At 52.2% G+C, this 24,811-nt stretch overlaps 1 protein-coding gene across 2 annotated transcripts in view; it reads right to left on the reverse strand.

Moving 5' to 3' along the window:
- The window catches only part of OSBPL10 (oxysterol binding protein like 10), a 302,134-nt gene that overhangs the window by 143,105 nt on the left and 134,218 nt on the right, over window positions 1–24,811 (reverse strand). The window lies entirely within an intron of this gene.

A 24,811-nucleotide genomic window follows, 5' to 3' on the forward strand; every position in this document is an offset into this window, starting at 1 on the left:
AAGTTAGCCATCCAGGGCGGGCATTTCAACCCCTATTAACATATACTCCGATCAACAAGGAAGAGACTCACTTCCCACTACATGGTGTTGAGACAAGTGCACCTGAGCAACAAAGACTCAGTGCTCAGACCAGAGACCCCAAACCGATGGCAGATGCAGGAGCCAAACAAAGTCACACAAAAGAAAGCTTGTAGCCACTGCGTAGCAAAGCCCCAGTGTCTCAAAATCCAAAGCTCGGAAAGAAAAGCAAAGCTCCATACATTCGATTACCTAAAAACTCAAAACTTCTACAAGGAAAACCAGCTGACCCTCTGACCGCCGTGGCGCCAGCAAAGCCAAATGACAAGCTAGGAAAAACACACTCAGAAACTTAAGTTATTAAGGTGGGGTGGAGACATAACCGGAGAGCTCAAGAGAAGGACGTACACGTGGCCCTTCAGCCACATGAAAAAACACCCAGCTATGCTCCTAAGCTAACCGTAAATCCTACTCCACCTACACAACCACTTTCACCCATCACGTTGGCAAAATCCCCCAAGCACTGCATTTGGTGCCAAGAGCACCGCAGAAGGGGGGGGAGTAAAAGGTGGCAAAACTCCCCCCCCGGGGGGGGGGGGCAATGGCAGGCCCATCACTGTTACAGACTGGATTCCCCGCACTCCAGCAGTCCACCCTCTGACACATCTGCTAGATGCACCTGCACCCAGGGGAGAGGCCAGAGTCCCTGCCAGTCACCGCAGCGTCTGTTAATGACCAAGGATGGAAACAACCGAATGCCCACCCATGAGGAATGGGGAGTGGGGGAAATGCATCCCTGTCCCCTGGAAGGCAACATGACTCCACTGTCAGAATCAGGAGGAAGGCCTCCATGAACTGATCTGGAAGATTCTAAGCTATCGAGTTGGGGGAGAAAAGTTTGTTGGGAGAGCTGATTCTGTGGCATAGTGGGTAAAGCCGCAGCCTGCAGTGCCAGCATCCCATATGGGCGCTGGTTTGAGTCCCAGCTGCTCCACTTGTGATCCAGCTCTCTGCTATGGCCTGGGAAAGCAGTAGAGGATGGACCAAGTGTTTGGGCCCCTGAGCTCACGTGGGAGACTCGAATGAAGCTCTTGGCTTCAGACCAGCCCAGCTCCGACTGTTGTAGCCATCTGGGGAATGAACCAGCAGACCGAGCCTCTCTGTCTCTTCCTCTCTTTCTGTAATTGTGCCTTTCCAGTAAATAAATCTTAAAAAAAAAAAAAAAAGTTAGGTGTGGATTTGTGGTAGAGCATGCAGAATTCCATGTCAAAAGACGGAATGAGGGGCCGGCGCTGTGGCGCAGCGGGTTAACGCCCTGGCCTGAAGCACCAGCGGCCCATTTGGGCACCGGTTCGAAACCCAGCTGCTCCACTTCCAATCCAGCTCCGGCTGTTGTGGCCAATTGGGGAGGGAACCATCGGATGGAAGATCTCTCTCTCTAACTCTGTAACTCTGACCTTCAAATAAATAAATAAATCTTAAAAAAAAATAAAAAGACGGAATGAAAGAGCTTGCACCATAATTTGCTCACAATTTACTTAAAATACAACGCCACTCCAGAAGGGCACACTGAAACCACTTGGCGCGGTTGCTTATTTGCTGAACAGCGGGGACAGAGAAGGGACAGGTTGTACTGGACGGCTGCTCTTAGTCTTATTTTGAACCACGTGATCGTATTACACATTCAACCACTTCCAGCGCTGCCTAAAACTTGTATCCCGATTGTTCCGAAACTTCGCTGCAGCTCGAGAAAAGGTGGTTAAACGAAATGCTAAGATCATGCCGGTTTCTATGGTTTAACTGCCAGATATCGAAGACCGTCTGCGCGCCCGGGAGACCATCTACATCACGTCGAGGAGAAACAAGAGCTGGACCAATCAGTTTGTCCCCCTGGATCGGGGTGGGGCGTACCAGCCTGCAGGCCGGCAACACCATGTGCTCATGCCCTGCCAATGCAACCACAGGCAGCACCGAAAGTCAGCGTACAGCAGGCTAACGTTGAAGCCGATCGTTGTGTATGGCCTGCGAAGGGCGTTATAAATATCCAAATGGCCCTTGGCGGAAAAAAGCTTCCCCACCCCAGCCCTAGACGGTTACGATATTGCTGGGGACATGCGACACACAGACAAATACAAGGCGGAAAAGCACGGCCTGGTACCAGGAGGTGACAACGTGGTAAGACAATGCAAAGATATGAGGAGGGAAGAGACCAGGATGTGCCCATCTCCATGGGAGGCGACTTAGCTCGGGAGACGGGCGGCAGAACGTGCAGCAATGCCAGCAGTCCGCGTGTTCCCAGCAGCCTGAGCCTGGGGCCCCAGGTGAGGACTCCTAAGCAGCTACTGGTCCTCAAAGCGGCAATACAGCCCGATGTATAATGTGATACGTACACGGCCAGCAATTAGACAGCAGGACTGTAGGTAAAAGACACACACACACCCCTAACCTCTGAGTAGAAACAAGGTACCCTCAGAAATCACAGATGACAGAGCTGGGAGTAGACGCCTTTGCCAGTAGCAGAATCTCCACGAACGGCAATTGATCAAGAAATTCACGCAGCAGCCAAAGGATTCTGCGGTGGCAGTCTGACCCCAGGATCATTCCTTAATGGCTGTCATCGGAATTCACAGGCAGTAAATTTGAGTCGAAAAACCTTTAATTTCTCATTAACTGTGGGAGTCTCTCGGTTTAATTCACACCTGTGTCTCGTCTCAGGGTAAATGAGAGCTGTCTCCCTTTTGGAAAGCAGGTAATGAGACAGGGGGAGAAAAAGAGACGCTCCAAGCCCCGGGGAAAGAGAGGGCCTGTGTTTCCACAAGGCAGCCTGTCTGGAACCTCCAGGTTTTGTTGCAAAATCATGCTTGGATGTCATAGAAACGCACCCTTGCTACTCATTCAAAATAAAATATTAACAGAGTCTGTGGAACAACATGGCAGGGTTTTGTTCCAAATATTTACTTCGATGGGAGCGATGAGAGATGCCAAGTGTGCCATCTGGAAGATTCTGAGTCAAGAGTGACAGGCCCTGCACCCTCCCTTCGGAGAACCGCCCCGCACGCTGTCACCAGCACCCACCGGCTGCCCTGCACGTCCCCTCCCTCAGTCACGCCTGCCTGCAGATGGGGCGACAGCAACTCAGAGTGTGGGTGCAGGTGGGACAAAGAGCCGCCAGATGCACCTGCCCTGGCATGCCACACCAGCCCACAGACCTCCTCATCTTGCCCTTAGTGCTCCTCACGGGGCTGCGACCGCTCCCAAGGTCACAAACCGGGGACGGAACACACAGTTTGTAGCTACCAGCTATGTGAAGGCAAGGCAGGCTCAGAAGGAGGGAGGAGAGTCTAGCAAGACTACGTCCAATCAAGAGAATCGGACAACGAGCCTAGGAGATAAAGTCCGGGCTAAGAAGGCTTAGGGGGGTGGGTGAGCCACACAGCAGTCGGGACGCCCCCAGCCCATTTCAGGGCACCTGGGTTGCAGTGCTGGCTCCAATCGCAATTCCAGCTTCCTGCTGTTGTGTCCCTGGGAGGCAGCAGCGATGGCTGAAGTCGTGGCTTCCCTGTCACCCATATGGCAGACCCGGACAGCGTTCCCGGCTCCTGGCTTCAGCCTAGCCCAGCCCTACTGCTGCAGGCTTTGGGGGAGTGAACCAGCAAACGGGAGGTCTCCATCCCACCAGTCTCTGCCTCTCCGGGAAGCATGAAGATTTAGAAGCAGCAGCAGTGGGTCACGTCTAGAAAAGCTCTCTGGTCTGACATGATGGTATGGGGAGAGGGTACGAGCACACAGCCCCAGACTGCTGGTGCACGCCAATCAGGGCTCTGCCATCTGCATGACCCAGTACAGGAATGTGGCCGTTTTCATCTCTAACTTTTTTTTTTTTTTTTTTTTGACAGGCAGAGTGGACAGTGAGAGAGAGAGAGACAGAGAGAAAGGTCTTCCTTTGCCGTTGGTTCACCCTCTAATGGCCGCCGCGGTAGCGCGCTGCGGCCGGCGCACCGCGCTGTTCCGATGGCAGGAGCCAGGTGCTTCTCCTGGTCTCCCATGGGGTGCAGAGCCCAAACACTTGGGCCATCCCCCACTGCCTTCCCTGGCCACAGCAGAGAGCTGGCCTGGAAGAGGGGCAACCGGGACAGGATCGGTGCCCCGACCGGGACTAGAACCCGGTGTGCCGGCGCCGCAAGGCGGAGGATTAGCCTGTTGAGCCGCGGCGCCGGCCTTTTTTTTTTTTTTTTTTTTTTGACAGGCAGAGTGGACAGTGAGAGAGAGAGACAGAGAGAAAGGTCTTCCTTTTGCCGTTGGTTCACCCTCCAATGGCCGCCGCGGTAGCGCGCTGCGGCCGGTGCACCGCGCTGATCTGATGGCAGGAGCCAGGTGCTTATCCTGGTCTCCCATGGGGTGCAGGGCCCAAGGGCTTGGGCCATCCTCCACTGCACTCCCTGGCCACAGCAGAGAGCTGGCCTGGAAGAGGGGCAACTGGGACAGGATCGGTGCCCCGACCGGGACTAGAACCCGGTGTGCCGGCGCCGCTAGGCGGAGGATTAGCCTATTGAGCCGCGGCGCCGGCCTCATCTCTAACATTTAATACCACCTCCTGCAGTGGGAACCTGGAGGGGGAAATGAGGAAAGGTACATAAAAGCATGTGTCCAAGGGGGCCAGCGTTGTGGCGTAGCAGGCTGAGCCTCCGCCTGCAGGGCCGGCATCCCATATGGGCGCTGGTTCTAGTCCCGGCTGCTCCACTTCCGATCCAGCTCTCTGCTATGGCCTGGGAAAGCAGTGGAAGATGGCCCAAGTCCTTGGGCCCCTGCACCCACGTGGGAGACCCGGAAGAAGCTCCTGGTTCCTGGTTTTGGTCTGGCCCAGCTCCAGGTCATTGCGGCTATTTGGAGAGTGAACCAGTGAATGGAAGACCTCTCTCTCTCTCCTCCTATCTGGAACTCTGCCTCTCAAATAAAATAGTTAAAAAAAAAAAAAAAAAAAAAACTTGTGCCACAAGCAGCATGCAACAGTATCAGCATTAACAAGTGAACAAAATGCAGCCTTCAAGTACCACTGTGGGGGAATGTCTGTTGAGCAGCCGAACATAAGAACCTCCAGGCTGCTCCAGTTCACAGGGTCCTACGCACCTGTGTCCTTAACCTAATAAAATAACAATGAGTTAATCATTTTAATGACTAAGACAGTACTGGCTTCTTAGGGAGGAAAAAAAAAGTGCATTGAAAAGGTGACCTCACAAAGCGCCCGTGACATATGGCCACAGTAAAGATTTTGCTTAAGTAAGAAATAGCCATTTCCCATGAATATCTGGAATAAAATATAAAACCCCAAATACAAGGGAACACAGGCTGGTTCCAAAAACTTCTTCCTCCTCTTTTTTAAAATCTCTTCAAGAGGCAGAGAGACAACAAGGGAGAGAGGTTGCCCTGCTGGCTTCGGCCTCCAAATGCCCACAGTGGCTGGAGCTGGGCTGGGGCTCAGTCTTGTTCTCCCCGTGGCTGGCAGGAGCCCAGTGACTTGAGCCATCACTGCTGCCTCCCAGGGTCTGGAGCAGCAGGAAGCTGGAGTCAGGAGCCGGGCGTCCAAGCCCTGCACTCCACTAGGAGACACAAATGTCCCACCCAACTAAGCCAAACGCCCGCACCCAAGAATCCTGTTAACACACCTATCAACAGTTCTAATGGTTGAGCTGGAATCAACAGCATGAACGGGGATAAGGGGCATAAATATCTTAAATACACATCTGTGGCATCCACTTTCACTGTTGGAAAATTCTGACGGGGAACGTTTTTGAGAGTCAACTAATTGCAATAGCATTCAAATGACATTTAATTTGAAGCATATTGTCCTCAATTTCTTGAATTCTTTCACAGCAAGAGAGGAAAAAAGCAGCAATATTTCAGAAGAAAATAGCCTAAAGGAGGCCCCCAAAAATTAAACCAGTCTGGCTATGTATTTTGAAGAACAAATTTAAGCAAATAAAGCCATTTTATTTTATTTCTTTTCCTGTGAAAAGAATTAACATGCCGTTTCTCTGTGAATGTGTGAAAGCTAAAAGTTTATTCGTTTTCTTCCAAAAGTCAATATGCCCCAAGAACAAAAAAGGAAAAGCATAAGAGTTTCTAAAATAATATCTTGAGGGCCTTAAAATTATTCAGAACATCTGAATAAAATATGAGTTTTTTTAAATGGATCCATCTACTATTTTTGCTTAATAACTGCACACTGACCTTCTCCTTGCCCTGTTTTTTGTTTTTATTTCTTAATTTTCTGTTATCTCAACCTTAAAACAGACCTACAGTAGAAATAAGATTTTTAAAACTGGGACATTTTCCAAGTTCATTTCCATGACTAACTTTTCAAAATCATTTTGGCTGTCTCTACTCTTGCAAATTCCTGTTCTCTCCCCCCACCCCCCAAAAAAAATCCAAATTTCAAGTTACCAAGCCTGGTGAATTTCTTCTATTGTCATTTGCTAATCTTTTCACATAGCTTAAACATTTTCACCAACTCTTAAAATGCGTATGCACACAAAGGCATGCAAGCTGGTGTAGAAGGAAAAATAGTGGTTCCACCAGACAGGCAGCCGCTAGCCTGCTCCTAAACATACTGTCTGGAATTCATGATTACACAGGCAAATGCCAAGTCTCTGCAGGGAAAAAAAAAATCACTGTAAGCAAACGCATGTACTTCCATTTCCTGTAAAAACAGAGGGAGAGAAGACTTGACATTTTTAGCTCTCCTTTTCTCATATTATTTTCAGCCTCATTCCCCTAAATAAATCCTGCTGACTCTCCTCTCTCAGATAATCCAACTGCTAGCATCTCCCCAGCCCCAACTGCCCGGGAAGCACTGGTCTTGCACCTTTGGCCCCCGTGTCACACACCACGCTCTCTCTCCGCTCCCTCTACACCCACCCACAAACAGCAGTGTGACGTTGAACCCTACTACAGTCTCACTCCGCATCTCCCACCCACACCATTTGCTGGGGCCCTCGCTATCCCAAGCACCATGATTGCTTACACATGCTTTATTCCGAAAGCCCGAAAAACTCTCCTCCTGCTGACTAAGCCCAATTCTGTCTACTTTCAGGCTGTGCAACCATAAAATCTCAGAGCTAGAAAATCATGATGCTAGCCTAGCTTTTTCCTCTTTCAGATCCAAAAACTACAGCTCCTAATAGGTAAACGAACCATGCAAAATTAAGGCCTAAATTACAAGTCTCACTCCAGACTCAACTTGAAATAATAACTCGGGATTCAACCCCGCACTGGCTGGCCCTTCTTTATTAAACAAGGACCCAGGCATCTGAACCAGCAGTTAGGGGCAGGCCCTGTGGTGCAGCCACTGCTTGCCACGTCCACGTGGATGCCTTTCCGGAGCGCCTGGGACAGGATCCCACCTCTGCTTCCAATCCAGCTTCCTGCTAACGTACCTGGGAGGCAGCAGATGACGGCCCAAGGACTTGGCTTCAAGCCATGTACATGGGAGACCCAGATGAAATTTCTGATTCCTGGCTTTGGCCTGGCCCGGCCCCAGCATTCGGAAAGTGAACCAGGAGAAGATCCCTCCCACCCCCTCTAATAAATAATCTATTTAAGTCTGTAAAACAGTGTCTAACACAGAGATGTTAAAAGTACTTGACATAAAGGAAAACTGGGATGTTGTATTACCATTCTTTTTACCCAAAACTCAAACACACACACAACACTGTCTTCAAAGCAGGGCAATTACGCTACAGTCTCTTGTAGATCCCCCAAAGAATTTGACTTTATATACGTTGTGCATAACGTGGCACAAAGCATTTTACGCTGAATTGTCATTTTACAGAAAAGAATCTGAAAGCAAGAAATGTACTTCACTAGGTTACATGGCAAAAACCTAGAGCAATCGTATTTAATACAGGCAAATTTGCTTTAGTGTTAGGAACAACACTCACTGATTATTGGGGTCCCGAGCCAACACGATACGGCAAGGTGAAGGGAGACGAGGCGGAAGGAAAGGCACACAGGCGTGGCACCTGCTGCGCACGTCGTTATTGTGCAAAAAGGAAAATGAACGTGAGCACGGCGATGCCGGCAGATCCAGGACGCATCTAGAAAAGTCAACGGCGGCCCTGCGTTCGCATCAACAATAACTGGGCAGAAACCATCAGTGACAGCAAGGCGCGACTCGCGACAGCAATAAAACAAGAATGGAGCATATCAACTCGTAAGGTGCACACAAGACCTTTGTAGAGAAAAAAATGTAAATCTATAAAAAGAAATACATGAAGAACTGAGAAAAATGGAAATAATTGCACTGGGTGAATGAATTGGACCACTTAACATGAAGATGTCGGCTCTTCCCTAACTATTTTATGATCGTACTTACAAAAAACACCAGTGGGGGGAGGGGGCCTCTTGAGCAATCCCATAAATTTATCTTAATTGTAAGTGAACCGAAGCTTTGTGAAGAGCCGAATTCATTCTGAGAAAGGAAAACAAAGGGCAAGGACTCACCCCACCAAATCCAGATATGAACAAAGCCACAAGGAACACACACACTTATATACACACACCGCCTGCCCCCGCCTCCCCTACATCAAATTCCTAACCTCAAGGTGATGCTGTGAGCAGGTGGGACCTTGGGGAGGGGATCAGGACACAGGTACACGGCCTCCATGGAGGTGAGTCACTTGGCTGTTTTCAATTAAGATCCAGAGGCCAGCCCTACCCCATCACCGAGTTCACGTGTTGGAGAAACATTCCACGGTCGTGTCAGAGTCCCACGTGGCTCACCAAATCTCAGGTCAACAACCTCGCTGGGGCCAAGCACAAGGAGCTAACACTTCAATTTTTTTTTCTTCTTTAAAAGACTTTATTTGAGAGCTAGAGTTACACACACAGAGAGAGAGGTAAAGACAGAGAGAGAGAGGTCTTCCATCCGCTGGTTCATTCCCCAAATGGCCGCAACTCCAGAGCTGGGCAGAAGCCAGGAGCTTCATCCAGGTCTCCCATGAGGGTGCAGGGGCCCAAGCCCTTGGCCCATCTCCCACTGCTTTTCCAGGCCATAGCAGGGCTTTGGATGGGAAGAGGAGCAGCCAGGACACGAACCAGTGCCCATATGGGATGCCGGCACCACCAGCAGAGGCTTACCTACTACGCCAATTTGACTTCAAATTTCTAAAATGCCTTTTATTCAGAGCCTCATTATAACAGGAGCAATGTCTTGGGGACAGTAAACCTCCAGCTGTCAGAGATAAAACACAGAGCACAGCACTCAGTACTGCATGTGTACGGAGTCCTTCACCGCCTCCCCTGGAGAGTGAGCCCCGCCGGGCCACGGACCACGTGCCACCTGCCACAGGCCACTCTGTGGGCCTGACACAGGCTGCCCCTTGCAGGTGCCAGGAATGCAATCAGTACCTCGGAGACCAGTGCCTTCTCCCACCTCAGCCAGAACCAGTGATTAAACACCATCTCTTCTCGGAAAGCCCGATTCAGGAAATACACAGATTCGCCGGGGTCTGCTCTCCTTTGCCAAGAAGACAGTCGCGTCTGAAAAAGACCCCCCCCCCACTCGGACCTAAAATGTCCAAAACGCGACCTGCCACACCAACACATGGTGCACAGAGATTCGTGGAGTATGGAAGCCCCATCGCCGTGCCAGGCAGCGCTCCAGGTAACAAATGCGACAAATGACCAAGGCAGTCTCTCCACCCTCATGGAAACGGCACTTTCCACCGAGAGAGGTACAATGCAGAGGGGTTTGGAGATTACAATATCAAGCAGAGGTAGAAAAGGCTGGCAAGGCCTTCCAGGGTTAGACAGGTGACCAGAAAAGGCCACATTTGATTCACGACTTGCACGAAGCAAAGGAGTGAGCTACGCGTGCTGGGGAGGGGCACTCTGGGTAGACGCTCAGCAGGTGCAAAGGCCCTGGCGTGGAAGTCCACCTGACGCCTGCAAACAAGATGGACAGCGAGGCTGAGGGGAGACGGAGCAGGGCACAGAGGACCCAGGTTGAGGTCAAAGAGATCAGCTTCTGAATGAGGAATTTCAGACATTGCCAGGCAAGCCAGAATGCCCGGCGGCGTCACAGAGGCCTGCTGCATTCAGAGATGAGCCCAGGAGAACAATGGGTTCCCGTAAGCTTCTGCCTCCTGGCCATACTCAGGTATTACATGGCCATTTGCATAAAATTTGCATATTTTCATGGTGCTTTATTACTGCTTCCCTGGAGTGAGTCATGAAATGGCTGTCTATTTCTGCGGTCTCAATATCGCGAACCCAGAAGAGATTTTCTTCCAGAAATGAGTCACAGAACAAAAGGTGAGCACAGGCCACGGAATGCCATAAATGAGCTCTCCGCAGCCTGCGCGAAAGGAGCCTTGTATCCCTTTTAAACTTCCCTCTCGTCTCCTGCAGTGGGGCAAAGCAGGCCATGGAGATGAGAAGTCCAGCGCAATTCTAAGACAGAACCTTTTTAAGGAGTGAATTTGTTCTTCTTAAAATCAATAACTCATCTCAGAAGCGCAACCACTCAGGTTATCATCTCCTTCCCAAATGCTCAGGCCCAAACGTGCGAAGCTCCCCGGGGCTTTCCTACGCATGTTTCAAAATGCTTCATGCTAAAAAAAAAAAAAAAAACCTAAAGCATGCCATTGTCAACACGCCTGAGCCACGTGCAGACTCCTGCAGGATCGGGGGAATACAGCCCACAAATGACTGTCGCAAGCTGCGTGTGTCGATCAAGCTAAGGCAGACGCAGGCCTTGCTGGCAGGACCTCCTCTGGGCCCTGTCCCTGGCTCCTGGAGGGCGACGCCACAGCGAGCTGACGAACCTTACAAACCCATGCGTCAGTGAGGAGACTCCTGAAAATGCTGTATTTGACCCGAATCTTAGAAGTCTTGGCCACTGCCTTCCTCGCGGCTGGTGCCTGTTTCGTATTTCTGGAGCGCACACACGGGTTTGCTATGTTTAACGCTTGCCTGCTCTTCCCTTTGGTACTTATCGCCAACGCAAGAATCAGGTTCCTAGGCCCTTAATACCAGCGCACCAAGCCTTTTTAAAAATTTTATTTATTTATTTATTTTCAAAGAGTTACAGAGAGAGAAACACACACGGATCTTCCATCTGCTGGTTCGCTCCCCAGATGGCCACAACAACCTGCGCTGGGCCAGGCTGAAGCCAGGAGCTTCTTCCGGGTCTCCCACATAGATGGCAGGGGACTGAACTTAGGCCACCTTCTGCTGCTTTTCCCAGGCCATTAGCAGAGAGCTGCACCGGAAGTGGAGCAGGCAGGATACAAACCAGCGCCCATATGGGATGCCAGCATTGCAGGCAGCGGCTTTACCTGCTGTGCCATAGCGCCGGCCCCTAAGCTGACTTTTAAAACCCGATTGAGTTCTGGGTGGGTCCTGGACCTCTCAGGACCCTGAATTCAACACAGCCCGTGATGAGCATTTGGAGCCAACGACCCCCACTTACTTGTTTGCTGTCTGTGTTTACCTATTTTGCTTTCTACTCAATCCCAAATCAAAGGAAAGAAGCCAATTTCCTCTTGGTTCGCTCCATTTTCCCCAGAATGGAGGATGGAACATCCCCAGATGCACCTGTGGTTCAAGGACGAGGCCCCCGCCCTTTCCATCCCCAACAGTTGCATGCGTGCCCAGCAAAGGAGGAGCTGGTAAAGCCGGAGAGCCCACGGGACAGCCCTCCCCACAGGGACGGAACGTTTTGTGCAGAGAAGTGGGGGTGGGGGCGGCAGGGAGGGGCGGCGGGGCGGGCCATGGGAAGCAGTCAGGACATTTCACATCTGAAGACGCGTGTATTGCCCAGCCTCAGGTAACCAAGACGTTAAAGCTACAGGAGATGCTCTCAAGGCCCTCAGTTTAACCAACGAATTGGATTTCCCATCACTCTCCATTTCCTCCTTAAAGTCTACCGACTAGGGGACAGTGCTGTGGTGCGGTAGATTAAAGCCATGGTGTGCAGTGCCAGCATCCCATATGGGCGCCGGTTCAAGTCCCAGCTGCTGCACTTCCGATCCAGCTCCCTGCTAATGGGCCTGGGAAAGCAGTGGAAGATGGCCCAAGTGCTTGGACCCCTGCCACCCACGTGGGAGACCCATAAGAAGCTCCTGGCTCCTGGCTTCTGGTCAGCCCAGCTCCAGTCATTGCAGTGAACTGGGGAGCGAACCAGCAGATGGAAGATGGCTCTCTCTCTCTCTCTCCCCCACCCACCTTTCTCCTTCTAACTCTTTCAAATAAATTTAAAAAAAAAAAAAAAACCTACTGAGTCACAGCCTCCCCCAGTTATGCCTGCACTCTGGCCACCATGAGCTGAGCTGGGTACATCCAGAGCAGACTTGGACAGTCCCTACTCTGCTTATGCTGGTGTACTAGCCATTTTATTTTTTAAAGATTTATTTCTTTGTGAGGCAGAGTTACAGACAGAGGGAGAAAAGTCTTCCACCTGCTGGTTCACTCCCTGAATGCCCACAATGGCTAGAGCTGGGCCGATCCGAATCCAGCCGGGTCTCCCATGTGGATGCAGGAGCCCAAGCACTTGAGCCATCTTCCACTGCTTTCCCAGGCTATCAGCAGCAAGCTGAATCAGAAGTAGAGCAGCCAGGACTCGAACCAGTGCCCATACGGGATACCAGTACTGCAGGCAGAGGCTTAACCTACTATTCCACAGAGCTGGCCATTCTAAATACATAATTGAAATAAACTAAGAAAATACTATGAAAAATAACCATCACCATGAAGCTCACCTGGATGATTTGAAAACTGTCAATCAAGATGAGATGCCAAAAACCGCCCCTGAGGTATTAGGTGCAGGCATGACAACTACAAAAGGGACAAACTCTAGAAAGGTCTAAGGAGTCACAGTTGCCTTGCTCTTCAAAGAAATCAAAGCAGAAAGGACAGGTGACGTGTGACAGGTAAGAGTTATCCCCCCCCCCCAGACTCAGACATGTATAAACCCATGGGGATGACAGGTCCTGGAACCTCGTCTACACAGGGTCTGGAACCTCGTCTATACAGGGTGAGGACCTGAAGTTAACACTGCACACAGCTTACCATCAGTGCACAGCACGCGGAGGATTTTGCCAAGTGGTTGCAATTAAGGGATGATGTCTCAAAACCCCACCAGCCAGGAGGACTTCCCACCAGCAGGTCAGCCCAGAGAGGGGCCCTGCTCTCTACGGCATGAGCTCCAAGAAGAGCACTTTGCATAAGTTCACCTGCACAGATCCTGGCTCAAAGGAAAACCGCCAGGAGATGGGACAAATGATACCGGCAAACAGATGTGAACAGCTGGGCACGGGATTGGCTCCATGGCTTAGTAGGTTGGGCATCTGCCTGTGGCCCCAGCACCCCATGTGGACACCAATTCAAGTCCTGGCTGCTCCACTTCCGATCCAGCTCCCTGCTGATGGCCTGGGAAAGCAGGAGGATGGCCCAAGTGATTGGGCCCCTGCACTCACATGGGAGACCTGGATGAAGCTCCTGGCTTTGCATCAGCCCAGCTCCAGCTGTTACAACCACTTGGCAAGTGAACCAGCAGATGCACAACCTCTCTGTCTCTAACTCTGCCTCTCAAATAAATAAATCAATCTTTGGAGGGAAGGGGGACTACCTGGGCACATCAGACCTGTGTTGGAGGTTGAGCGTCCCTGATCTGATATGCTTGGGACCAGAAGTCTTTCAGCCCTGAGAATCTTTCAAATTCTTCAGTATTTTCATATACATAGAGATGATCCCGGGAATGGGATCCAAGACTGAGCAAGAAGTCCACTTAGGCCTCATGGACCACACCTCACACACAGAGCCTGGACGGGATCTTCTGCCACCCCACTGCACGGGGTCAAGTGCGGAATTTTCCACTTGCAGCGTTGGGTTGGCACGCGAAGTCTTGGACTCGGGGACATTTCAGACTTGGGACTTCGGGATGAGGGATGCTCGGCCTGTGCTACTCGGGGATGGGGAGAGACGCCCGATCCTCCAGGGAAACGTGGGTGGAAGACGCGCCGCGGGGCTCTACGTAAGCACTGGAGCTCAGACTCAGAGCTTTGATGCAGCCCGTCACCGTCAGGAGACTTGAGAGCCCATGAGGAAGAAAATTAAGCTCTTATCGCTCTGTGCACGATGGGATATAAGAATTTTTTCCTCATTTCCTCCCATCCCCAGAGATGCCACGACCTGTTGAAGACTTCAATGAATTCATTTTTTAAAGAGTCTGGTCTCGTGTTAGAATCTAATAGGATTCCTACTGCTTTGTCAGACTTTCAAGTCTAATGGAGCAACTGGTCTAATTCCCTCAAAGCCGACCAAGGCAGGGGAAGCAGCAGGGGCACACATCCCACGCCGGAGCCCCAGTTCGAGTCTCTGCTACCCCATGATTCCAATCCAGCTCCCTGCTAACGCGTCTGGGAGAACAGCAGGTGACAGCTCGAATGTCTGGGCCCTGTCACCCAAGAGGGAGACCTGAATGGAGTTCCTCGCTCTTGGCCTTGGCCTTGGCCTTGGCCTTGGCCTTCCCCAGCTGTTGCCGGTATCTGGGGAGTAAACACGCAGATGGAAGTTCTCTCCCCCTGCCCCGTCACTCTGCCTTCCAAGTAAGTAAGTAAATCAATCAATCAATCAATCAATAAAAATAAATCTAACAAGGGAAGAAAAAAAGGCATCAAGGAAAAGGGAGAAAGCTAAGCCAGGCTGAGGAAAAACCACAGGAGAGGGCACGGTCAAGTCTGGGCGTTTCTGAGCCTTGAGAAATCAAGGAGGGACTTCAAGTGGCACCGTGGGACTCACAGGCCTGGCACAGCTGCACCCTGCCACACGGCTTCTCCATCCACGTCCTCGTCAGTGACTGCGAAGGCAGCTGTGCGCAGAGAGCCCGGTCACCTGCTGCCTCTGGCCTGGGCTTGCTGTGTGACAGCCAGTTTGCAAAGTCCCCACAAACACTTCAGCCAGGTACAAGCACCAACCCAGAAGTGAGAGAGAGAGAGAATGGGGGAGGGGACTACTATGGGGCAACCTTTGAGTAATGGGAGCCCAGCGCCAATGGCTAAGCAATCCCATCTTCTGTATTTAGGGTAGGGAGCCCTGGAGCACATTCCATAGGGCTGCTACGAGGTTTGCGGGTGGGGTTCAGCTTCAATGGCCCACAGCAGGGACCGGCACGATAACACACTCTAAGCCTGTTTACTCCGTCTGGTCTGTTTGCCGCGGACCACATTCCTGCACCCAAGCCTTCAACTCTCAAACTGATTTCTATTCAATTTTGATTGATCTATTTGAAAAGCAGAGAGACATATCTGCTGTGTCCCTCCCCAAATGTCCACAACAGCCAGGGCTGGGCCAGGCTTATGCCAGGAGCCTGGGACTCAACCTGGGCCTTCCACAAGGGTGGCAGGGACCCAATTACTTGAACCATAACCTGCTGCCTCCCAGGGTTCAGGCTCTGCTTTCTGGGGGAAGCAACAGGTGCACCTGGGTTCCTAGGGCACAGACAATGCTAAAGTGGCAGGCCTGCTTCGATCCAACATCTCTGGGAGCTGCTGGTCCTCTTTCCTTTCCCACCAGACCTACTCCAAGATGTTACACTAGCATCTCAGTTGCCGTAACACCAAGCTTCACTTCTTCAAGAACTATCTTGAGCAATGCCAAAACAAAGATCAATTTCCAGAATGAGGCCCAACCTAGATAGCATAAATAGAGCATAACTAATGAAAAAACTCATGCTTAGTACCTCCAGGACATACTCAGGTGCCAGGGGAGTCACCTGCTAACAGACCCACAGTCACCAGTGACCCCATGACCTTTGGTCCGGCTCCAAAGGTGGCAGCCTTGAACACAGGCGCTAAGCGGAGACAGGGCAGGTGAGCCAGGGGGCAGGGACACTGGGCCTGGGTTGCAGAACCGAGATCTGCTCACTGCAGAGCCATGAAAGATTTTTTCCCCATGAGCAGAGATGTCAAGACAGCTGAGACTGTCCTACATTTTCACTTTGCGCGTCCGAGATGCTGAGCTCAGATTCCTGTAACAAAGCACCCATCGCTCTCCATCAGCCAAGAGAGATCCCGTACATTATCTTTGGGATTATGACCAAAATCAATATCATGCAGCAAAATGCTTTGCAGAGAGCTAAATGTGTGGCTTTCGACCTTGAGCTGCCAAGATCCAAGCGAGCTGCCTCAACCTGTGTATTTCACGACCCAAGGGGTCAGGAATAAGAGGAATGCCTTTCCCAAATGAATTAAAAACAGACTCAAACAGTGCGCATGCCCACAGAAGCACTACTCAGAGTCCAAGGGAAGAAACAATTCGAAATTCCATCGGCTGATGAATGGATACACAAAGCATGGCACGTCCATACCACAGAAGGAATAAACTCTGGATACACGCGACACCGTGGCCGGACCCCAGAAATGTCACACTAAATGAAAGGAGCCAGACACGGACGTCATGCACCAGAGGATTCTGACACAAACAGCCAGAGCCGCTCAGTCCAGAGACAGCTAGCCGGTGGTGGCCGCCAGCTGCCCAGAAAGGGGAAAATGGGGAGTGACTGTTTAATTGGTGTTGGGGTGCAGTAAGTTCTCGTGGGACTAGAGAGAAGCGGCGGCTGCCTAACGTTATGATGGTACTAAGTGCCACCATGACGTGGTTCAATCTGTATGCAAATCTCATCTGTTTTAAAGGCTTCTTTCCAAACAAGAAAAAAAAAAAGGTAAATTAAGCATCAATTAGATTATTCTGGGATTTCCTTCCAACACCGACTGTTGCACACACACGGCAGAATGCGGCTGGAAGTCAGTCTTTCCAGCTTCCCTGGGATGCTGCAAGGCCTACGTCCCACTACACACACGACAAGAGGAGGAAGGGGCAAAGGCAGTCCCTCTACTGACCCCAGACAGGAAGCCCTCGACTGCTCTGCACACCCCGTGGAGAGGAGGCCTGGGCAAACCGATTCTCCTCAGAGCTCCCCACACCTCTGTTCCCTGCAGCGAGCAGGCTCTTTCGGGCCCCTGTGCAGCCTCCCTGGCCCACCCAGGCAGCATGATGTGACTGCAAGAGGGGCCTTGCACAACGGTGGCCACGGCACTGTGAAGAGGAGGCGTGCGTTTTGCAGAGGGCAAACCAAACCACTGAACAATAACAGAACGCAGAAATGGCCGTTTTTAAAATCCTGGCTGGAACAGCTAAACCAGCACCCACGGCCAAGCATAACAGAGCCCTGTCCCCAACCTTCCCTCGGCAATTCAAATGGTCTTTGCCAAATCTCCTTTATTTCTCTACGGACTCTGATGCCACTGAGCACAGGGCCGTTTGAAGCCTCAGGGCTGATAAATTAGATTTTCTGTCTGTGTCTAATGCCCAGCCGTGTCCTCCAGCCTCAACCCCACAACGCAGGTGAACCCCAAGGTCCAGGTGAACCCCAAGGTCCAGGTGAACCCCTCTGTTACATAGGAAGGAACCTCACAAGTTCATGGAAGGAGCCAGCGTTTAGTCCGGCACTTAGAGCCCCCACATCCCACACCCCAGGGCCTGGGTTCAACTCCTGGCTCTGGCTGCTGACGCCAACATCCCCCCGATGAAGACCCGGGAGGCGGCAGTGACAGCAAAGGCTCAAGTAATTGGGTTCCTGCCACCAACGTGAAGACCTGGATTGCGTCTCTGGTTCCTGGCTCCAGCCCTGGCTATTGCAGCAAGTGGGGGAGTGAACCGCTAGGTAACAGATCTCTTCCTGTCCATCTCTGCCTCTCACGTAGTTTTGTTTAATTCTTTTTTAAAAAATGTAGAGAAAAATGAATACTATGAAAAAGCTAGGTATGGATTTCAAAAACTTTTGCACCAAGAAAAATCAGCTTTTCTCTTAATTCCATTTTTTCTACAAATTTTCAGAGGTTCTTGTACTTTCCTCTCCCAGTAACTTTTCTCACTTATCTCAACTGTGACTTCCCAGAGGACCCACAAACGTCCACTGTCTGTGCTCACAATAACTCCACATTTCCAGTTACCTGCAAAATGTTTCCACTCAAGGGATTGCCCAACCTCATCTCCCCTTCCCTTATTGCACCATTTGTCCACCAGTTTGGTTTCCCCAAGCTCAGCGGAAAGTCTCCCCATTCTTTCACTTCCACGCTCTGGTCACCGCCCCTCTCTAGTCTTCCCTGCCGCCAATGGTCCATTCCTGATTCGGCCTCTGTGTGCGCTCACGGTGGGCGGGCAAGACCCAGGGCCCCGCACACTTGGCAGTAAACACGCTGGTGCATTCCGAGATGGAAATCAGGAAACCCCAAGTGTCTCAGAGAGGGGATTGGAGATGGAAAAGTCACTCCACAGAGGATGCAAGAGCAGAGAGAACAGCCTGGACTATCAGCACACCATCAGGACCGCACCACGACACCCAGGGCTGGAGGGGGGAGCAGAGGGAAGCACAGGCCAGGAGTTGCCGCTGCCCCACCGGAGCCAGACACACCACGCGGCTGCCCTGCAGGGCGAAGGAGCCCCCCGGCCCACCCGGGGGACAGCGCGAGGGACAGACCTGCCGGCCTCTGCCTCTTCCCGAACACAGGGTTCCAGCAGCACCTCCCACAGGCGTGGCCAGGCAGGCAGCAGAGCACTAAGGATCCTGGGAAAGCTCCCTCCTTGGGACAAGGCGACGGGCACTGCAAATGGGCTCTCTACAAGATGAGGCAGGACCAGGGCGTATGGTACGGGACATCTATCCCAACGGTTTGCCGTTTGGTGCTGAGCACCGCATTGTTCAGGCGGCCAGGGTGTTAGGTCCCCGTGTTCTGCTTCCTCCAGGTTGGCCACCCTTAGTCTGACTTCCTGCCGAACTGCCCACTCCACCCACACACAAACACACACACAGAGACACAGACACAGACACAGACACACACACACACTCACACACACCTGGCATTCTCTCCTCTGCTGTCGCTCTCTGGGCTCCTGGGAGAATGGTCCATCTCCCCACCCTCCCCTGCACACCCCATATCCTGTTCCAATACAGACATGAAGCAGGCGCAAGGTCACGGTTAAGAACATTTTGCGATTCTCGTTTCAAACACACAGAACACGAATTCCGTTGCGTGGTTCCAATTCCACCCAGTGGCTTTCCTTCCGTTGTTTTAAGCTCAGGGTCTATCATGCTCCCATCTCCTAGTGTTCTTAAAACAGAAAGAAACCTACATAAAAGAACAGCAGCTTCCTAAGCGAAGCCCACTGCTTCGACCTCTTGTGCCCCACTGTCAGCATCCCACGTGCCTGCTGCTGGCCACGTCCTCTGAATACATAAACGTCCAGAGTTGAGTGGTCCCGTACTCATGGGGGGAGGGGGGCGGCTCTTTCCATTCTTCTGCTCAGTGACTTTGGCCCAAAGGCACACTCCCTCATGGTGACACACTGGCTGCCACAGCTCCTGGTGACTTGTCCTCACACATCAGTACCGAGGGTGGGAAGGGAGGATGCCCAGGGACCTTTTCTCATACAGCTGTCCTTTGAGTAGAGTGAAAATCTTCCCTCTGCCATTGGGAGCCACTGGTCAGAACTGGCTCTCTAGACCATCCTGGATGGGGGGGAGGAGGGGGGAGTGGACAGATGGGGAAAAGGTGAGCGGATCAGAGACGCAGACCCGGTGCCATCCATTCCGGGGTCTAGGATGGTTGGCTCACAGAGTGCTAGGTTCTCCTGGCCGGAGAGCAGACACTGGCTGAGGGCCGGCACCCAGGGCTCTGTTACAGGCAGTCTGTCCTGAACACGCCTCTAGGCTGCTCAGAGAGCCCATTGTGAGTGCCCAACAGCAGAGCACAATCAGCCACTTCTTTAGGGCCTCACAGGTATCCTCAGCTACTCCAGACTCATTGTGGAAGCAGCCAGGCAGTAAACACTACTCCCTCGCGATAGCCTGCGTAGCACATGGTCACACACACTAGAACCCAAGAACCACACACACGTCTCGTCTTCAAGAACAACCCCAGTGGTAATAGCAAACTGGTTCACCAACCCAGACAAAGAACTCCTAGGCCTGCCTGGCTGCATTTCCCTCCGTGGTGACACAAGCACTTCATGGGCTTGGTCCAGGGACAACTCCCACCCGTGATGGCCCTCCCAGTCCCGAGGCCTGCGGCTCTGCAGGGCACAGGCCTTCCTTGGGAGTGCGAACCTCTTCCCATGCCTACCGTGGGCCTTCCCGGCCTAGTCCACGCTCACTCATCCTGCTAGAATCAATTCCACCAACCCTGCTCTGATCTCCCATGTGGGACTGCCAGGCCTTTGTGTGGGTTTTCACAGAACTGTTTCTACTTCTAGATTATAGCCTGCTGGTCAACCTACCAAAACCCACACTCAACAACCACAGAGTGGAAGCCACGTGGGAGTTATCTTCACAGCCCCGGCATTGGGTAGAACAGCTAGTACACACACACACACACACACACACTCCACTAGCAGCAAGGGCACTTAGCACTGACTGCAAAAAGTTCTTGCAAACTCCAAGTTCCACCTCTGGCTGGTCTTTCCTCCTTTTTCTATAATTGCTATTCGGACGCTGAGTTTGCAGGCTGTCAAAATGGCCAGAATCCTTGGCAGCTCTTCCCAGGAGGAGTTGTGGTCCATTTCACCACTCTCTGAATCTGGCTGGCCTCTTGATGTGTTCCGATCCACAGAATGCAATGGAAGAGATACTGAGTCAGTTCTAAGCCCAGAGTCAAGGTACCTTTGAGCTCTCCTGCCCTGGCCATTTTTGAATCCCTGCCCAGCCAAAGGTGGAAAAACCCAGACCCGCCTGCTGGAGGTAGAGGAACATGTGATTCGTCGACACCTGGCGCCCCTCTGCCCACCCAACAGCCAGGCACCACCAGACACGGGACAGAGGCTGGCCGGGAATACTGGCCTCCCAATCCCTGCCAGTGGACTGCAGACACAGAGCAAGGCCAAACAAGAGCAACTGGGCCGCAGCCAAAGAGAGACACACAACAGCCTACAGCCATGCCAGCCCAGACACACCCCATCTCACCCGAACTCAGAAGCTGAGCAGAGTCAGGCCTGGTTACCATTTGCACAGGACAAACACCCAGCATCACTTTAAGCTAAATGATTGTGATGTCCAGGCATTGATATTTGGAGTGCTCACTGCACAGAAACAGATAACTAGCAGTGAGATCTGAGGGTGGATTTATCACATTAGAGCTGGCTAGGCTATGAGAAAACCTTTGCACACAAGTCCTTCTTTAATAAGAAAACTGAGGCCAGACAAACGAAGCAATTATGTCTACTGTGGACAGAGCCTGCAAGATTAAATATCATGGAGCTGCTTGAGTGAGAGGCCCCTATACACACACACTGGCATGAAAAGACACCCAAGACCGAGCAAATGAAAAATTACAAACACAAACAAGGTGCAGAACCAGTACCAAAGCCCAAAACAAAGTGTCAGATGGACCCACTCGCCCCACTTGCTGCCCAAGCCCAGCAGGGTACCTGGAGAGGCCAACAGCACAGGGCCCCCCTGGCCTGCACAATGTGTGGTGTACGGCAGAGCGAGGACAGCGCTGGCTCAGACCCCAGCAAAGCAAAGCTGCCGGTCAAGTTCAGGAAGACCACCAGGGACACGGGATTGTTTCTTATTTCAAAAGTCCACCCGCTCTCAGTATGTTGTCTACATAAGGTAGTTTAGCCAGTCTGCAAGGTATATCGCGCCCAGGGAAGAGAACCTTCACAGCCAATGACAAACAGAAATGCCCAGTGCCCTGAGCCTGCGCCCAGGAAGAGGCCTAAGACAGAAGGTTCTGCACCTCCACCCCCACCCCTCCACCTTTACCTTCGATGGCCAGCGCCCAGGGATCCCGCAAGAGCCTCTGTCTGCGCGGGCCCGCAGTGGGAGAAGGCAGGAGGCGGCACTGCCATCAGCCCACACCATGGCCGACTGCGTGCAGCCCATGGGGAGGGCAGACGACCCTGCCCTGAGCCCCGCCAGGCCCGGCACAGCTCACACAAGGTGTCGATTCCCTTCAGCCTCCAGGGAGCGTCCTGCCCCGGCTGTCGCTCTGCCGGCACAGCCTGGAGCACGGGAGAAATAAAACTTCAAAAATGAGAGTTGCCTCTTTGGCAGCAGCGACGTGCCAAGGCGCTGTGCCACTCAGACCTGCACAGAAGGCCAGTGATGGGGAGCCCAGGCTGCAAAGGGTTGGGGACCCTCCATCCCAAGACAGAGCCCCGGGGGCCCTGGAACATGTCCCTGCCGGCCAGGGTGCAGTGTCACTGCTCTCACATCTCGGTCTTTCTCGGCATCCCTCCCCCACGAGCATGATGGACAGACTGCCCTGCACCTGCTTTGGGCCTTTCCCAAGCAAAGGCTCCACTGCAGAACCACCGCGCTGGCCTCACGCGTGGCCGCCACACCCGAACACCAGAGCCCCAAGGAAGAAGTGAGCACACACCGAGAACCAAGCATGCAACCGAGTCTCCCTTCTGCCCCGCCTCGACCCGGTGGCCCGGTCTGCTCTCCGAGTCACAGTTCCCTCATCCCCAACAAAAGCAAAGCCCACCTCTCACATCGGCCTGGGAGTTACAAGGAAAGGCTTTCTCAATGCGGATCCCCCCTCCACCCCCGGGCCCCGCCACCCAGAGCCATCGGCAGAGTCCGGAGACCTTTTGGGGACGTCACAACAAGCAGGAAGGAAGAAACGGCTGTGCCACTAGAACCTGGTGGGTGCGGGCCTGGGACGTCGCCACGCAGCCCTCGGTGCCCTGGAGAGGCCCTTCCAGAGTCAGGAATGCCATTGTGGAGAAGCCCCACGCCAAAGCACCCTACGCGCCACACTGCGCCACGTACCACCGTCACAGGAGAGCATCTCTGCGGCGTCTGAGTGAGCAGCTTCCACGGCAGACTTTTTTCTTGCCTTTCCCCCCCTTCACATCAATATATGAGGAGGCTCGGGGGACTGTGTGCCAAGGGCAATGGGCGGCACGGTGGGCGGCGCACAAACACCTGCTGTCCGGTGCACAGGACAGGAGGGGGGCAGATCTGCCAAGGAACAGGGCCAGGAACAGGGGGATGGAAGATGCCGTTAAGAAGAGCTGCCAAGTGGGTGGATGGGAACCAAACACCCCGAGCTCAGGGATCCAGCATCAGCAACTTTTCCCAGCTGCTGACCTGGCCTGAGGAAGATTCCGAGAGAGGACGGGCAAGGCAAGCGCCAATCTGCTAATGCAACTCAGGGCTCCTTTTAAAATGTGCCTGCACCCTTCCCCCTAACAGGGTTCTGAACAACCTGGCTAGGTCACTGGGGGGGGGGGGGGGGCAATGGCCCTGTGAAGGGCTAGAAAAGAAGCCGATGGTGTCTAGTTCGTGATAGAGCAATGGAACCATCGAATCGGTGGCACAGACCAGGGAGGCTGGGAAACAGGTAGCCACCTTGGAACACAACTTGGATGGATGGATGGATGGATGGACGGGACAGCTTGTCCACCCTAGCACTGACTTGACTAATGTCAACCCCCAAATGATGAATTTGCTTTTAGATATCTTCATTTCTCTATATAACTTATTAAAGGTTTATTATTTACAATTGCTTTTTTTCCCCTCATTGGTCTGAGAGGGACCAACTTACTTCCTCTTCCCTTCAGGAACTCTAACTGGAGATGGCACAGTGTCTGCTTATGTTGCTACACTATTCACGCGTTAGACCTGGCCCCCGGCTTTGCGGTACCAGGAATGTGGGTCCAAAACTCAGCCGCCTACTAGGCACGTGGCCCAAGGTGGTAATTTGTAACCTCTCAGGGTTTTATCTTCATTCTCTATTAAGAAATTAAAACCGGAGTGGGCATTTGGAGCAGCACTATAGACACTGCCTGGGGTGCCCGACCTCCCAGATCCGAGGGTCTGGATTCAAGTCCCAGTTCTGCTCCCAATTCCAGCTGCCTGCAAATGTGCGCCCCTGGGGGCAGCAGAGGTGGGCAGGAGTTGGCCCCTGCCATTCACGTCAGAGTCCCAAACCGAGTTACTCTGCCTGTCCAAAAAAAAAAAAAAAGATATTGTTCTAAGTTATCTATAGCCTCCTTTCATGGTATGAAAATTCTACCCCAATAAAGTTGTTTTAAGAAAGACAAGTTCAGGACCAGTGTTGTGGCACAGCAGGTTAAGCCACCACATGAGACACCAGCATCCCATATGGGCACAGGTTCACCTCCCTACTGCTCCACTTCCCATTCAACTCAATGGTCTGGGAAAGCAGCGGAAGATGGCCCAAGTATTTGGGCCCCTGCCACCCACCTCAGAGGCCCAAATGGAGTTCCCAGATCCTGGCTTCAGCCTGGCCCAGCCCTAACCATCATGGCCATTTGGGGAGTGAACCAGCAAACGGAAGATCTGTCTCTCCCTCTATTTCTGTAGTTCTCACAAGTAAATAAATAAACCTTTTTAAATGTTCTTTAAAATTTTTCTATGGAAACAATTTCAAACATACAGAAGATACCAAACCAAAGGAAAAAAAATCCATGTACCCCTTACTCAGTTTCACCAATTGCCGACATTTTTCTTCATTTATCATGTTTCCTCTCGTCTCACCCCTGCCTGTGCAGAAGTGTACCTGATTCTAATACTCATGCAGATTTATCAATGACTGAGTGTGTGGCCTTTTACCCTCTCCTGCCTCTGACTGTCCCAGGAATCTCCATGCTCAAGGACATCCACCCCCTTCTATAACCACAGCACAGTGGCCAACACCTTTATCCCATCTACCACCCAGGTTCCAGTTTCAGCCATGGAAAATCGGATCTAGTTTAGAGTCAG

This window comes from Lepus europaeus, chromosome 2 (assembly GCF_033115175.1).
Source record: "Lepus europaeus isolate LE1 chromosome 2, mLepTim1.pri, whole genome shotgun sequence".
NCBI classification, from domain to species: domain Eukaryota; kingdom Metazoa; phylum Chordata; class Mammalia; order Lagomorpha; family Leporidae; genus Lepus; species Lepus europaeus.